We start from the raw sequence: 15,226 nt of genomic DNA on the forward strand, positions 1-15,226 counted from the left end.
TGAGGAAGTTCTGTCTATTCCTAGATTACTAAAAGATTTTTAATGAATCGGTGTTGGTTTTGTCAGTGCTTTTCTGCATCAATTGATATGTCATGATACAGTATTTCTATTTTAGAAATAGATTACATGATAGATTACATTAATTGATTTTAGAATTTTGAACCAGCCTTGCACACCTGGGACAAGTCCCATATTGTCATGGTGTTTCATTCTTTTTATACATTGCTGTACTTACTTTGCTAATATTTGTTGAGGATTTCTACATCTTTGTTCATGAGCGATATTTATCTGTAGTTTACCTTTCTTTTAATGATTTTATCTGGTGTTGGTATTAAGGTAATATTGGCCTCATAGAATGAGTTAAGAATTGTTCTTCCATTTCTGGGAAGAAGAGATTTTTCTGGAAGAGATTGTAGAGAATTGGTGTAATCTCTCATTAAATGTTTAAGAGAAGTCACCAGTGAAATACTCTGGGTATGGGACTTTTTGTTTTATAAGACTGTTATTGATTTTTCTTCTGTACATATAGGCCTATTCAGATTATCTATTATTCCTTGCGTACGTTTTGATAGTTTGTATCTTTCAAGGAATTAGTCCATTTACCTAAGTTACCATATTTATAGGCATAGATTTATTCATAATATTCCTTTATTTATTTATTTTTTAAAGATTTTATTTATTTATTTATGAGACACAGAGAGAGAGAGAGAGAGAGGCAGGCAGAGACATAGGCAGAGGGAGAAGTAGGCTTCATGCAGAGAGCCTGATGTGGGACTTGACCCTGGGATCACTCCCTGAGCCAAAGGCAGACGCTCAACCGCTGAGCTACCCAGGCAACCCGATAATATGCCTTTATTTTCCTTTTAATGTCTGTATGATTGGTAGTGCTGACTCTTCTTTCAGTTCCAATATTAATAATTTATGTTTTTTCTTTTTCTTGGTTAGCCTGGCTAGAGGTTTATCAATTTTACTGATCTTTTAAAAGAACCAGCTTTTGTTTTCATTGATTCCCCTCTCTCCCCCACCCCCGGCCGTGAGTTCCTGTGTTCAATTTCATTGATTAGTTCTATAATTTTTATTATTCTTCCTGTTTTAGGCTTATCTCTCTTTGTCTTATTTTCTAAGATAGAAGCTTAGTTACTGATTTTATTTTTTATTTATTTATTTATTTATTTTATTTATTTATTTATTATTATTTTTTTTATTTAAATTTACTTTTTTTGGTTAAGCATTTTAGGTCTGTTTTCTAATGTGTATATTCTATGCTATAAACTTTTTTTCTATACATTGCTTTTACTACATCACACAATTTTTTTTTTTTAATTTTATTTATTTATTCATGAGAGACACACAGAGAGAGAGGCAGAGACACAGGCAGAGGGAGAAGCAGGCTTCATGAAGGGAGCCTGATGTGGGACTTGATCCAGGGTCTCCAGGATCATGCCCTGGGCTTAAGGCGGCGCTAAACCGCTGAGCCACCAGAGCTGCCCTACATCACACAATTTTGATTTGTGTTATCACTTTGATTTAGTTCAGAATATTTTCAAATTTCTCAGGATTTCTTCTTTGACCTTTGTGTTAATTTTTTTATTTTTATTTTTTAAAGTAAGCTTTTTGCCCAGTGTGGGGCTTGCATTCATGACTCTGAGATCAAGAGTCACATGCTCCATTTGACTCAGCCAGCTACGCATCCCCGATCTGTGTGATATTTAGAAATGTCTTGCTTAATCTCTAAATATTTTGAGATTTTCCAGCTTTATGTTATTTCTAGTTTAATTCCATTGTGTTGTGAGAGTGTACTTGATTGATTGATTGATTGAGAGCAAGCAGAGGAAGAAGAAGAAAGAGAATCCCAAAGCAGGCTCCATGACCCTGAGATCATGACCTGAACTGAAATCAAGAATTGGATGCTTAACTAACTGAGCCACTTGGGCACCCCATGGGAGTTATATTTTGTATGATCTTTATGCTTTAAAATCTGTTGTGTTTTATGGCCTGGAATTTAGTATCTTAAATTAGAATTTTCCCAATTTTTCCCTCGCATTCCCCTTGTAACATTGCTGTCATTCATTTTACTTTTCTATATGCTATAATCCTTGTTACTTTGAATGGTTATCTATTAATTAATAGGAAAAACATACTTTATTTTGCCTTTATTACTTCTCCACAGTGCTCTTATTTTCTCTAGATCTGACTTTCTGACCTGTATAATTTTCCTTTTCTAAAGAACTTTTTAAAACAGTTCTTACTAGCCTGGTTTACTGCTAAAAAATTCTCTCACTTTTTATTTTTCTGAAAAAGTAACTCTCCTTAACTTTTGAAGGATAATTTCACAGAATACTTTGTAGGTTGGTGGATTTTTTTCCCCCAACACTTTAAATATTTCACTTCATGGCTTCTGAAAAAAGTTGGATGTACTTCGTATCCTTGTTCTCTGTAGGTAAGATATTTCTTCCCTCTGGATGATTTCATGATTTTCTCTTTATGTTTGGTTTTCTGTAGTTTGAATATGATATAGTTTAGGAGTAGTCTTTTTTTTTTTTTATATTTATCTTGCTTTGTCTGCTCTGAGCTCTTTTGATGTGTGGTTTGGTGCCATTAATTTTGGAAGATTTTGGAAGATTTTTGACCATTATTCCTTCAAATATTTCTTTTCCTTCATCTCATTCTTTTCCTTCTGGTAATCTGGTCATACCTTTTGTAATTGTTCTGTAATTCTAGATACTCTGTTCTGCTTTTTAAAATTTTTGTTTCTCTTTGCATTTAGATATTAGATATTTATTGAAATATCTTTAAATTCACTGATTCTTTCCTTGGCCATGTCCAATCTATTGATAAATCCATTAAAAGCATTATTCGTTTTGTTGTAGTGTTTTTTATTTGTAGTATTCTTAGAATTGTATATGCTTACATTACCCACCTGTACTTACATGTTGTCTACTTTTTCTATTAGAGCTCTTAACTTTAGTAATCATAGTTATTTTAAATTCCCTGTCTGAAATTATTCCTGATAATCCCCAAATCTGTGCCATATCTGAGTCTGGTTCTGATTTGCACTTTGTCTGCTCAGACTGCCTTTTGTCTTCCCTTTTAGCACACTTTTTAATGTTTTTTAAAAGCCAGATAGGATATATCAGGTAATAGGGAACTGAGGTAAATAGGCTGTTAATGTAATGTTTTAGGGTAATTTGGCTTGGGGCTGGGCTATTAAGTATTTGTTGTACTGTAGGTGCCAGAGGCTTCAGTTTCCTCTGGTGTCTGTTTGTTTGTTTGTTTGTTTTTCTCCCCTATGGTCTTAGTGCTTTCCCAAGAACTCCTTTTTAAATAGTCTGCTTCTTGCAACTCTTTCCGTTGAAATCCGCCATTACTGTACCAGAATCTGGGTGACTTGGTGGTAGAGTACTAGGTAAGAAGAAGTGTTCTATAATCATAGGACTAAATCTTAAGTCTTTTTGTGGACCTGAGTCCTGGGCTGCAACCCTCAGAAGTATTTTTTAGCCTGTATCTCCCCTTCTTTTTAGGTGAAGCAAGAAGGCTAGAGGGGCTGTAGCTGGTTAATTTCCCCTTTCCTGGGACAACATGTCAGACTATAGTAAATTTTCCCTTGGAGTTGTTGGCCTTTATTATGGAGAACATTCTAGGTTTATTTCAAAACAGCTGCTTTTTCCCTGGGTGTTTTCAGAATGGCTGTTTCCCTTCCCCTTCCTCAAAAGGGAGAAGATTTTTATTGGATCTTTACCCTGCGCATATTTCAAAAGTGTTACTTTTTTCTTCGCCTTACCCAAAAGGGGAGGAGATCATTCTTGGATCTTCATGTTCAGAACCTGGTGAAGCCCTGGAGGTAAAGCCAGGAGCTTGTGGAAGGCTCTCCTAAGATTGGCTTCCTAAGAGTTCTTACTTGCAAGCCTTTGTCAAAATTACCATTTATTTTCTTCCTAGTGTATTGCTCTAGTGCCTTCTGCTCCAGGTAAGCTGTTCTTGGGTGTGATTCTCTGTATTTGCCTGTCTCTCCACATTTTAGGAGTTCAGTTTGCCTTATGTCTTTAATTCTCTGATAAGCCTAAGGAAAGTTGATTTTCAGTGTTTTTTTTTCCTCTTACTGTAAGGACAAGAGTGACAATATGTAAGCACTTTATTTGTTGGGGCTGAAACCAGAAGTTTTACGTTTACGTTTTAAAATTGGAAATACCTTGTCCAGGGGCAGCCCGAGTGGCTCAGCAGTTTAGCGCCGCCTTCAGCCCAGGGCCTGATCCTGGAGACCTGGGATCGAGTCCCATGTCAGGCTCCCTGCATGGAGCCTGCTTCTCCCTCTGCCTGTGTCTCTGCCTCTTTCTCTCTCTCTGTGTGTGTCTCTCATGAATAAATAAATAAAAATCTTTAAAAAAAAAAAAAGGAAATACCTTGTCCAGTTTAAAAATAATTGTTCAGCAAGAGACTTTTAACTTTTCTATGACCTGTTTCCTTAGCCAAGATGACTCATTCTTAGTTATTTTTCATCCCTTTGAATCTCGGATCTGTATATTTTCAAAATGCTTATAGTGAGAACTTTATCAGAACAAAATATTTGAAAAACTTAAGAGCTTCTTATAGTTTTAGAAAATTGCTAATAACTTTACCCTAAATTAACTGGAATCATTGATTTTCTTTTCTCCCCCACAGCACTGTTTTATCGGATACCTTTTAGAATCCATGCTAAAGTAGTTTCGGGGATTATTGTCTTTAACCTTCACTCGTTATTACTTTACCCTACTTGTTTTTGAAAAGGTAACTCAATTTTCTGAGGCATTTTGAAATCTCTGGAGACTAAGCACTGTTTAAATTTGAAAAACTAATGAGAATAAATGCCTCTTATGCTGCCAGTGGTTTATTTTCAATCAACCTTGAAGAATGTATTAATTATAAACTGTAGATCTTGGTGACTTTAGCCTAATAGGATTATTTTCAGAATCTGCATGATGGAGGACATTTTGGCTAAAATGTGTTACTGAAGCAACTGAGAAAGCACAGTATATACTTCAAAGCCTTGTGATTTGATTACTTGCTAAAAAATTGCATTTTGGGAGCCTTCAGTTCTTATCCTTAGATAACAGTTGTAACAAACCTTGGGCGATTGAGACATTGTAAATTGCATTAGCTTTGCCTTCTTTTTTTAGGTTTCATTTTAAGTTTTATTTTTTTTCACTGAATCTATTGTGAGGAATAGCTGTTAAACCAAGAAACAAATTAGTTGAATGGTATTTAGGATTTATTATTGCTGGCAAACTCACATTTAAGAAATATTCTTCTCTTTTAAGTTTCTTAATTGTTTAAAATGAATATCTATCTTTGGGAATTAAAGTTTTTCAGGAGAGAGAATTAAAATATTAACTTATGGGTTTTATCCTAACATACTGAATACATTTTTTTTTTTTTTTTTTTTTTTTTAGAAATGATGAGGTCCTGCTGTATTAGAAGGATTTGACTGAAAACAATTATTTTTTGCCATGTAATAATCAATTAGTTGTGGTTTGTTTTAAAGTAAGATCTCAGACACCTGGCTGGCTCAGTTGTTGGAACATGTGACTCTTGATCTCAGGATTTTGTGTTTAAGTGCCATGTTGGGTTAATGAGATTATTTAAAAATAAAATCTTCAAAAAATAAAGGAAGATCCATTTGTCTAGCATGATTTGAATTAGAAGCAGAAACCTTTACATAGACTTTTGTTTATAGACATTTCTTACAAAGATATAGGGCTGTCAGGAGGAAATGGAGAAAGAGGAGAAGGTCTTCAGTAGGGCCACAGTTAAAGGTTGTGCCCCATGCTGGCTCCCACCAACCCTGAACAGACTAGAGGTTGATATCTGTGTTGCTCCTACTGAAACTTAAAAAAAACAAAAACAAAAACAAAAAACCTCCCACAAAACTGCAAAAAATCTGTTGATATAATAATCTCCTAGAAGAAGTCCACACGAATAAATGCAGTGTATCAATATTTTAGTTTTAACCAAAAAGTTTCCATGTGCTCACATTTCAACTGAGAGAGTGGTTCACATTCAGTAAATAAGTATTTAAGTTAAGGCCTCTCTTGGCTGGATCCTGACTTTGAATTTCTAGGTAAGGAGGGAGTAGTAGCTCCTCTTGTTTTGTTTTTGTTTTTGTCCTGATCTTGCTACTTTATGCCAACTGGGATGGCAGCTACCCTTGCAAATGTCCCTTCAGTCACCACAGCATTCAGGACCGCAGTGCCAGAATTGATCATCTGTTCCTTTCTCTAGGGGAGAGACTCCTATGATCACCCTCATGATTCTTGACATCCTCTTCTACTTTTTGTCATCACTAAAATTCACTGGCTGTTCATTTTAGCATAGAACCATCATCCCTGTACTGCTCTGTGCATTCTTTAGTCATATCCTATCTCTTACCCCAACTTTCCAACTGACCCCTAGAGCTCCTGAACTGCCATTAGTAATTTCTCAGCTTCAGTCTTGCCCCAGCACCACAGTATAATCATGCTTTCTGCTTTTGGGTTTCGCTGCTGCCGCCAAGCAGACCCCTGAGGTAGCCTCCTCCAGCACCAGTCTTGGGCTGTGCTATCTCTGCTTGATCCCTGAAACCAGTTTGCCTGCCTTTGAGCTCCCTGAGGACAGTGAGTTCTCTCACCCTCAAAGCTTTGCCCATGCTGGCTTTCATCACAGGTTAATAGTTTTCACACTCTTTGCCTGGCTGACTATACAGACTGATGTGGGTGTCCTTGAGTTAATTTCCGTCAGTACCAATTTTTTTTTTAATTTCTTAGCATTTATTTAAAACTGCAGTTTTCTGTTCACTTAGCCTTTTTCATTGATTCTAAGATGTACATTTCCCCTCACATTTCTGAAATTGAGGCACCTCTTAAAACTGGATGCTTTGATTGCTTTCTGAATGTAGGTAACATAGTGGGTTATCTTATACTCAATTGTGTTTTAGATTTAATAAAATCCTGTACTTTTTTTTTTTTTTTAAGTAGGCCCCATGAGAGGCTTAGAGCCCAATGGAGAGCTTAAATTCACAACCCTGAGAGCAAGACATCAAGAATCCGACACTTAACTGACTGAGCCACCCAGGCACCCCTAAAATACTGTACTTTTAATGATCTGTTTTCTCTAGTTAATTGTGAGTTGCAAGTACAGGAATCCTGTTTTGCTCCCATAGGGACCAGTGCCCAGTATAGTACCTGGTGACTAGTAAGCCCTGAATAAATAATGCTCAAATGAATATCATTATCTATTTGGTCTTCCACCCCTCTTTTTAAAGTGTCCACACCAACATGGGGTTCAAACTTACAACCCTGAGGTGAAAAGTCGCATGCCTGACTGAACCCGGCAGGCACCCCTATCATTACCTATTTGGGCAATGATGGCCCTAATAATGTTTGAAGATGAATTGGTCACTATATGCATGTGAATCTTTAGTTCAGTTTTTGTGTTTCAGTCTTTATCTTTGGAGATTACTTTATTCTAGAATTGAAGAAAACCTTTAGGTGTGTTTATGTTGTTCCATTTATGTAACTTGACCCATTATTGATATATGTACATCCTTATTTAAGAGTATTGGCTCACTATATATGAAAATGAATCCACAAAAAGCTTCGATTGGGTATCAGCAATTGTCTTTGATTAGGAGAAAGAGTGAGGAAGGTACCAAACGGTGTAGCAGACTTTTAAACTTTAGAAAGTTTTGAGTGCTTGAACTTACTTTTTCATTTTACTTCATCCTCCAAGGAGTGCAATCACTTGGTGTGCCTTCTTCACTTCTTTTAAGCGAAAGAAGAGCGAACAGGCAACATGAGTGACTGGAGTGCCTTAGGCCAACTCCTTGACCAGGTTCAAGCTTACTCCACCGCTGGAGGGAAGGTGTGGCTCTCAGTCCTTTTCATTTTCAGAATCCTGCTACTGGAGACAGCGGTTGAGTCAGCCTGGGATGATGAGCAGTTTGCCTTTCATTGTAATACTCGGCAGCCTGGTTGTGAAAATGTCTGCTATGATAAGTCTTTCCCAATCTCTCATGTGCACATCTGGGTCCTGCAGATCATATTTGTGTCCATCCCCTCACTCTTGTACCTAGTGCATATATTCTACATTATGCGCAAGGAAGAGAAGCTGAAACAGAAAGGGGAGGAACTCAGAGCTGCTCAAACCAGTGGTGTCAACATGGAGGTGCATTTGCAGGAGGAAATTGAAATCGAAATCAAGAACTTCAGGTTTGACATTGAAAAATACTGTAAGATGAAAATGAGAAGGGGCTTGCTACGAATCTATATCATCAGTGTCTTCTTCAAGGCCGTTTTTGAGGTGGCCTTCCTGCTGATCCAGTGGTACATCTATGGATTCAGCCTGAATGCGGTTTACAGTTGCAAGCGAGACCCCTGCCCACATCAGGTGGACTGCTTCCTCTCTCGCCCCACGGAGAAAAGCACCTTCATTCTCTTCATGCTGGTGGTGTCCTTGGTGTCTCTTGCTTTAAACATCATCGAGTTATTCTATATCTTCTTCAAGACCTTTAAGAAGCATATGAAGCATCCACAGAGTGAGACTTACCATGATACATCTGGTCTGCCAAGCCCCTTCAATGACTCTTTTTTAGTTCTTCCTTTCTCTGCCATGTCCTTTCACAAGGACAAGATGGTTCCTGGAAACCAAAATAGTTCTTCCTACCGCAGTTACAATAAACAAGGAAATGAGCAAAACTGTGCTAAACAGAGTGCATAGCAAGATCTAAGAGGGCAGGCAGGAAGCACCACCACTAACCTGCACACATAGCCTTTTGATTTCCCTGACGATAAGCAGAATTCTGGGGAAATAAAACAACAAAAGTAGCTACTGGGCAGTAGTTATTGTAGACCAGCAGCCGTTCTGTAAAGCCAGCAGTTATGCCAGCAGCAGCCTTAATGACCTGGAGATTTAGATACATGCTTGAAAGCATTATGATTTTGCTCAATTGTTAAAGAGATGGAAGGTACATAAGGAGAGTATATTTTTGTCCCAGATGAGGTGGTACTTAACATCAGTTATGAAGCTTAACAGACCTAAAGGGTTCTTTTGGGGTGTCTGGGATAGTAGAGGAGAGAAGGGGATTAATGGAAGAACATAGTTGGCATTTAAAATGGTTGACTTGAATTTATATTTTAAATAAAAGTTGCTATTAGGTGGTACATTAGTAAGGACTTTTTCTCTCCCATATTTCCTGACAGTGGTTCAGTGTCTATGAAAGAGCAACAGATACTTGTCACATATTGGTACAAACAGATGCACAATCCATGAACGTGGATTTTAAAATAATGGAGGGTTCAAATTTGAGCCTTTCTCATGGATTTTGTGCTGTGGGCCATATGACGTTTACCTAATTCCTACTGTGAAAGTGAAATACTCTTCCCTCCTCCAAATGGCCCCCTTCACCCAGTTTAGCTTATTATGGATACTGGTTTTATTCATTATGATTTTTTTCTTTTGTAGAAAGTTGTCAAGAATGATGTCCTTTTTCTGAAATGTAATCATTGATACTTGAATGATAGACTTTTAGTTCTATAAACAATACTCATTAATGTGAGAAATTTAAATGCTTAGAGCTGGACTATTAAATGTTCTTACATAAATTTTACAGTAACTGATAGTTCTTGGCTTTATTTTACTTAATAAGTCCTATGTAATAAGCATTATTTTAGAACTCATTCTGTTAAGAATTTGGCAGGCAGTCTTTTGGGGTGGCCAGTGTTTTTGATGCTTGTACTAAGATTTTATTTATGCAAGAAAGGTTGAAAAAGGTTTGAGTATTACCCATGTAACTAATGTGTTGGAAATATATACTGAAGAAATCTAACATTTTATTCAAGTGACTTTCTAAAACTCACAGATGGGTGAAAATGCTATAAGCCTCACACTGTGTTCTTGCATGACAGCTACGTAAACAGTTTTGTACACTAAATGGTTTAACATTTCACATTAGACTACTATCATGTTCAGTTTTATTAAATGCAAATGTAGACCAAGTTTATCGTATATTCTAGAGAATGTTCTTTATTTAATAAAGCTTTAAGAGAGTAACCTGCATGTCTGCCTCCTCTGAGAGTTTCTGGCTGCATTCATCTTTCCCAGTCTTTTGAACTCTTTGTTGATACATCTTAGTCTAAGCAAAATCTACTACAGAGTTTTAGAAATGGATTTGCAGTGATTCCATTACAGAAGGTTTTAGTATTAGCATCTTTAATTATATGTAGCAGGGTCACAGATATACCCACTACTTAGATGTGCAAAAAATGTAGCTTCTTTTTTTCTTTTAACTGATCTACTCTTCATCAGAAGCCTCTTCCCACGCCACAGGGTGGAAGGAAGGAAAAGATGGGGACAACTGAACCATTAAATCAGCCAATGAACAGCATCTTGCTCTGACAGCCGCATTTATAAAACCCAGTCTGGTGGCTTATTAAAGAGTCTTTCAGATTTTCTTCTCACAAACTGTTTCATGAGGAATAAGTACAGTTATTTACTAATGAGATGTGTGTTTCTATAGGGCACTGCAAAACCTCTGAAACCTTGGATTGGACACTGCTGTGCTCACTTCCTGTTTCACATTGATTTTTACATATTGCTTTCTTGCTTGATTTTTTTTTTTTTTAAGATTCTGTTTATTCGTCAGAGACACACAGAGAGAGGCAGAGACATAGGCAGAAGGAGAAGCAGGCTCCCCGCAGGGATCCCAATGTGGGACTCCATCCCGGGAACTCAGGATCACGCCCTGAGCCAAAAGCAGACACTCAACTGCTGAGCCACCTGGCGTCTCTGTTTGCTTGATTTTGTTAAAGTTTTATCTTGAGATAATTAGAGATTCACATGCAATGGTAAAAAATAATAGATTCCATATATCCTTCCACTAATTGCTTCCAATAGTAACATCTTGCATAACTATAGTAGAATATCATAACCAGAAAACTGCCATTGCTATAATTCATTGACCTTATTCATATTTCACCAGTTTTACGTGCCCTCATATGTGTGTGAATGCATGTACACGTGAAGTTTCTATCACTTGTGTAGATCCGTGTGACCACCAGTCAAGATACAGAACAGTTTTATGGCAAGGATCTCTTCTTGTGCTGTTGATAGCCACAGTTGCGCCCCTCCATTCCCCTCTCCCTAACTCCTTGCAAGCACTAATCTGTTCATCTCTATGATTTTGTCATTTTAAGAATACTATTTAAATGTAATGATACAGTATATAACCTTTTGAGATTGGCTTTTTCCCTCAGCATAACTCCCTTGAGGACCCATCCAAGTTTTTGTATGAACCAACAGTTTCGCTTTTTTGTTTTCTTTTAAATTGCTGAGTAGTCCATAATATGGAGACACCACTGGTTATTCACCTCTTGAAGGATCTTTAGGTTGTTTCCAGGTTTTAACTATTACAAATAAAACTGTATGAACATTTGTGTACAAGGTTGTTGTTGTTGTTTTTAATGAATAGCAGTTTTTTATTTCCCTGGGATAAATGCCCAGGAGTGTAACTGCTGAGTTATAAGTGAATATATAGTTTGTTAAGAATCTGGGATGCTGTGTTTCAAGAGTGGTTTATATTCCCGTCAACAATGTATGAGTGATATTGTTTATCACTGTTTTCAATTTTAGCCATTCTGATAGGTGTGTAGGTGATCTCATTATAGTTTCAATTTGCTTTTCTCTAATGGCTAATAGTGTGCTTTTCACATGCTTAATTGGGATCTGTATATCCTCTTCAGTGAGATAGCTGTGTCTTCTGTCCATTTCTAATTGTATTCTTTATTACTATTGAGTTTAAGGAGTTAAAATATATATATATATATTCTGGATTAAAATCCTTTGTTGGATATGCTTGAAAACATTTTCTTCCTGCTTGTAGCTTGTCTTTCCATCACTTAAGGTCTTCCACAGAGCAAATAATTTTAATTTTGATAAGATCATTTATCATTTTTTCCTTTTATCGATTGTGTTTTTGGTGCTAAGTCTAACTTTTTGTCTAGTTCTATATCCTAAAGTTTTTCTTCTTTGTTTTCTAAACGTTTTATAGATTTACGTTTAAATAAATGCAAGTCCATGATCTTGTATTTAAGTCCATGATCCATTTTGAGTGAATTGTTGTATAAGTTGTGAAATTTTAGGTTGAGGCATTTCTCTTCTCTTCTCTTTCTTGGCTAAGGATTGCAATTGCTGTAGCATCACCATTTGTGGAAAAGTCTTTCCTTCCTCCATTGAATTGCTTTGGCAGACAAAAATCAGGTGTATTTGTGTGGCCCTATTGATCTGTGTGTTTATCCCTCTGCCAGTATCACACTGTCTTGATTACTTTTCTGTAGCTCTGTAGTAAGCCTTAACATCAGGTATAGTGATTCCTCTCATTTTATTCTGCTTCTTCAAAATTTCTTTAGCGATTCCAGGTCATGTGCCTTTCCATTTTCATTTTAGAATAAATTTGCCTATATCTACAAAACACTTGCTGAGATTTTTTATAGGAATTGCATTAAAGCTATATATCAATTTGGGGGAAATTGGCATCTCGTTGAGTTTTCTAATACGTGAGTACGGTTTGTTTCTCAATATCCTTAGAGTTTCTTCAGTTTTTTTTTTATCAACATTTTATAATTTTTTTAAAGATTTTATTTATTTATTCATGAGAATACACAGAGAGGAGAGAGAGAAGCAGAGACACAGGCAGAGGGAGAAGCAGGCTCCATGCAGGGAGCCTGATGTGGGACTGGATCCCAGGTCTCCAGGATCATACCCTGGGCTGCAGGCAGCACTAAACCACTGAGCCACCGGGGCTGCCCAACATTTTATAATTTGCAGGGTATAGATCCTGTACATATTTCATTTCCTTGGAGTAACTTTTTTTTTAAGATTTTTGTTTGTTAGAGAGAGCACACGTGTGTAAATGGGGGTAGGAGCAGAGGGAAAGGGACAAGCAGACTCTGTGATGAGTACAGAGCCCCATATGGGTTGATTCCACAACCCAGAGATCATGTCCTGAGCCAAAATCAAGAGTCTGACACTTAACTGGGCAACTCAGGCATCCCTTTCCTTGGAGTAATTGTAAATGATACTTTGCTTTTAAACTTCTGTCTCCCATTTTTGTTGTTTGCATATAGAAATGTGATTGATTGGGACGCCTGGGTGGCACAGTCCATTAAGTGACTCACTCTTGGTTTTGGCTCAGGTAATGATCTTGCCGTCCTGGGATCCAGCCCCGTGTTAGGCTCTTTGCTCAGTGCAGAGTCTGCTTGAGGTTCTGTCTCTCCCTCTTCCTCTGCCCCTCTTGCTCTTTCTGTCTCTCTCTAAAATAAATATTAAAAAAAAGAAATATGATTAATTTTTTGTGTTGAACTTGTATTTTACAATCCTGCTAAACTTAGTAGTTCTAGGAAGTTTTGGTGGATTCTTGGGATTTTTTTGTGTAAATGATCATGTCATCTGCAAATAGGGTCACTGTTACTGCAATACAGTGTTCAGTAATAGTGATAAGAGCAGACATTCTTTTCATGTTCCTGATCTTAGGGAAAAAGTATTCAGTCTTTCACCATTAAATGTGATGTTAGCTATAGGATTTTGCAGATGATATTTATAAAGCTGAGAAACTTACTTCTTATTTCTAATTTGCCAGAGGCTTTTTTTTATAATCATAAATTGGTATTTGATTTTGTCAGATTGTTTTATTGTATCAGTTGATATGATCATATAATTTTTCTTTTTTACCCTGTTGACATGATTTTCAAATGTTGAATCAGCATTGCATATCTAGAATAAATCCAACGGGTTATGATGCACAGTTTTGTTTTTTAAGATTTTATATATTTATTTTGAGAAAGAACACAAGCCAAGGGGGAGGGGCAGAGGGAGAGAGAGAAGCAGACTCCCTGCCAAGCAGGGAGCCCAATGCAGTGCTCCATCCCAAGACCCTGATCCTAGGACCCCAGGATCATGACCTGAGCTGAAGACAGACATTAAACTGACTGAGCCCCCCAGGTGCCCCTGTGCAGTTCTTTCTATACATCACTGGATTTTATATGCTCATATTTTGTTGAGGATTTTTGTGCCTGAGTTCATAAGAGATTTTGATCTATAGTTTCTGGGGTTTTTTGTGTCTTTGTCAAAACCTGTCTCTGTCAGGTTTTGATATCATTATATTAGTAGCCTCTTAAATGAGTTGGGAAGTGTTTCCTCCCCTTCTAATTTCTGGAAGAGATTGTATAAAATTGTTGTTAATTCTTTAAATGTTTGGTAGACTTCTTTTTTTTTTTTTTTTTTTTTTTAAGATTTTATTTTTTAATTCTTATTTATTTATGATAGTCACAGAGAGAGAGAGAGAGAGAGAGGCAGAGACATAGGCAGAGGGAGAAGCAGGCTCCATGCACCGGGAGCCTGATGTGGGATTCGATCCCGGGTCCCCAGGATCGCGCCCTAGGCCAAAGGCAGGCGCCAAACCGCTGCGCCACCCAGGGATCCCTGTTTGGTAGACTTCTTTAGTGAACCCATCTGAGCCTGAAGATTTCTTTTATTGGGAACTTTAAAATCGCAACTTCAATTATTTACTAATTATACAACTATTTAAATTGTTTATTTCATCTATGGTTATGTTTAGTAGTTTGTGGTTTTCCAGGAATTCACCCATTCCTTCTAAATTGTCAAATTTGGGAGTGTGAAGTTCATGGTAATGGCCATGGGATTCTAGGGATCTCTCCCATGTTTTCTTCCTGATATTGATGATTTTTTATCATCTCTCTTTTTATTTTTTATTGGTCTTTTTAGAAGTTCATCAATTTTATTAATCTTTTAGCAGGACCAGTTTTAGCTTAATAGATGTCTTTATTTTAAAAAAATTTTAATTATTATTTTCCTGTTTGATATTTCACTGATTTCTGCTTTTATCTTAAATGGTTCCTTCTTGTTTGAGGCTTATTTCTTTTTCTGGTATTGAGGTAAGAATTTATTATCGGTTTGAGGCCTTTCCGTTTTTCTAATGTGTGCATTTTGTGCTATAAATTTTTCTGTTGGTACTGCTTTAGCTGCATCACAATATTTCGATGTAATGTATTTTCTTTCATTAAGTTCTGTGAAATTAAAATTCCCTTTGAGACTTTCTCTTTGTATGATGGCTACTTTGAAATTCTTGCCAAATAATTCTGACATCTCTGTGTTAGCATCTCTTGATAGTCATTTTTCACTCATGTCGAGGTTTTCCTAGTTC

The 15,226-nt window shown here is 36.8% G+C and overlaps 1 protein-coding gene and 1 pseudogene across 13 annotated transcripts in view; both read left to right on the plus strand.

The window, feature by feature from the left end:
* The window catches only part of CDKL5 (cyclin dependent kinase like 5), a 212,744-nt gene that overhangs the window by 102,060 nt on the left and 95,458 nt on the right, over positions 1-15,226 (plus strand). The gene's annotated exons all lie outside the window — the stretch shown is intronic.
* On the plus strand, positions 3,798-10,065 carry LOC119868373 (annotated as a pseudogene).

This window comes from Canis lupus, chromosome X, assembly GCF_011100685.1.
Source record: "Canis lupus familiaris isolate Mischka breed German Shepherd chromosome X, alternate assembly UU_Cfam_GSD_1.0, whole genome shotgun sequence".
NCBI lineage: Eukaryota > Metazoa > Chordata > Mammalia > Carnivora > Canidae > Canis > Canis lupus.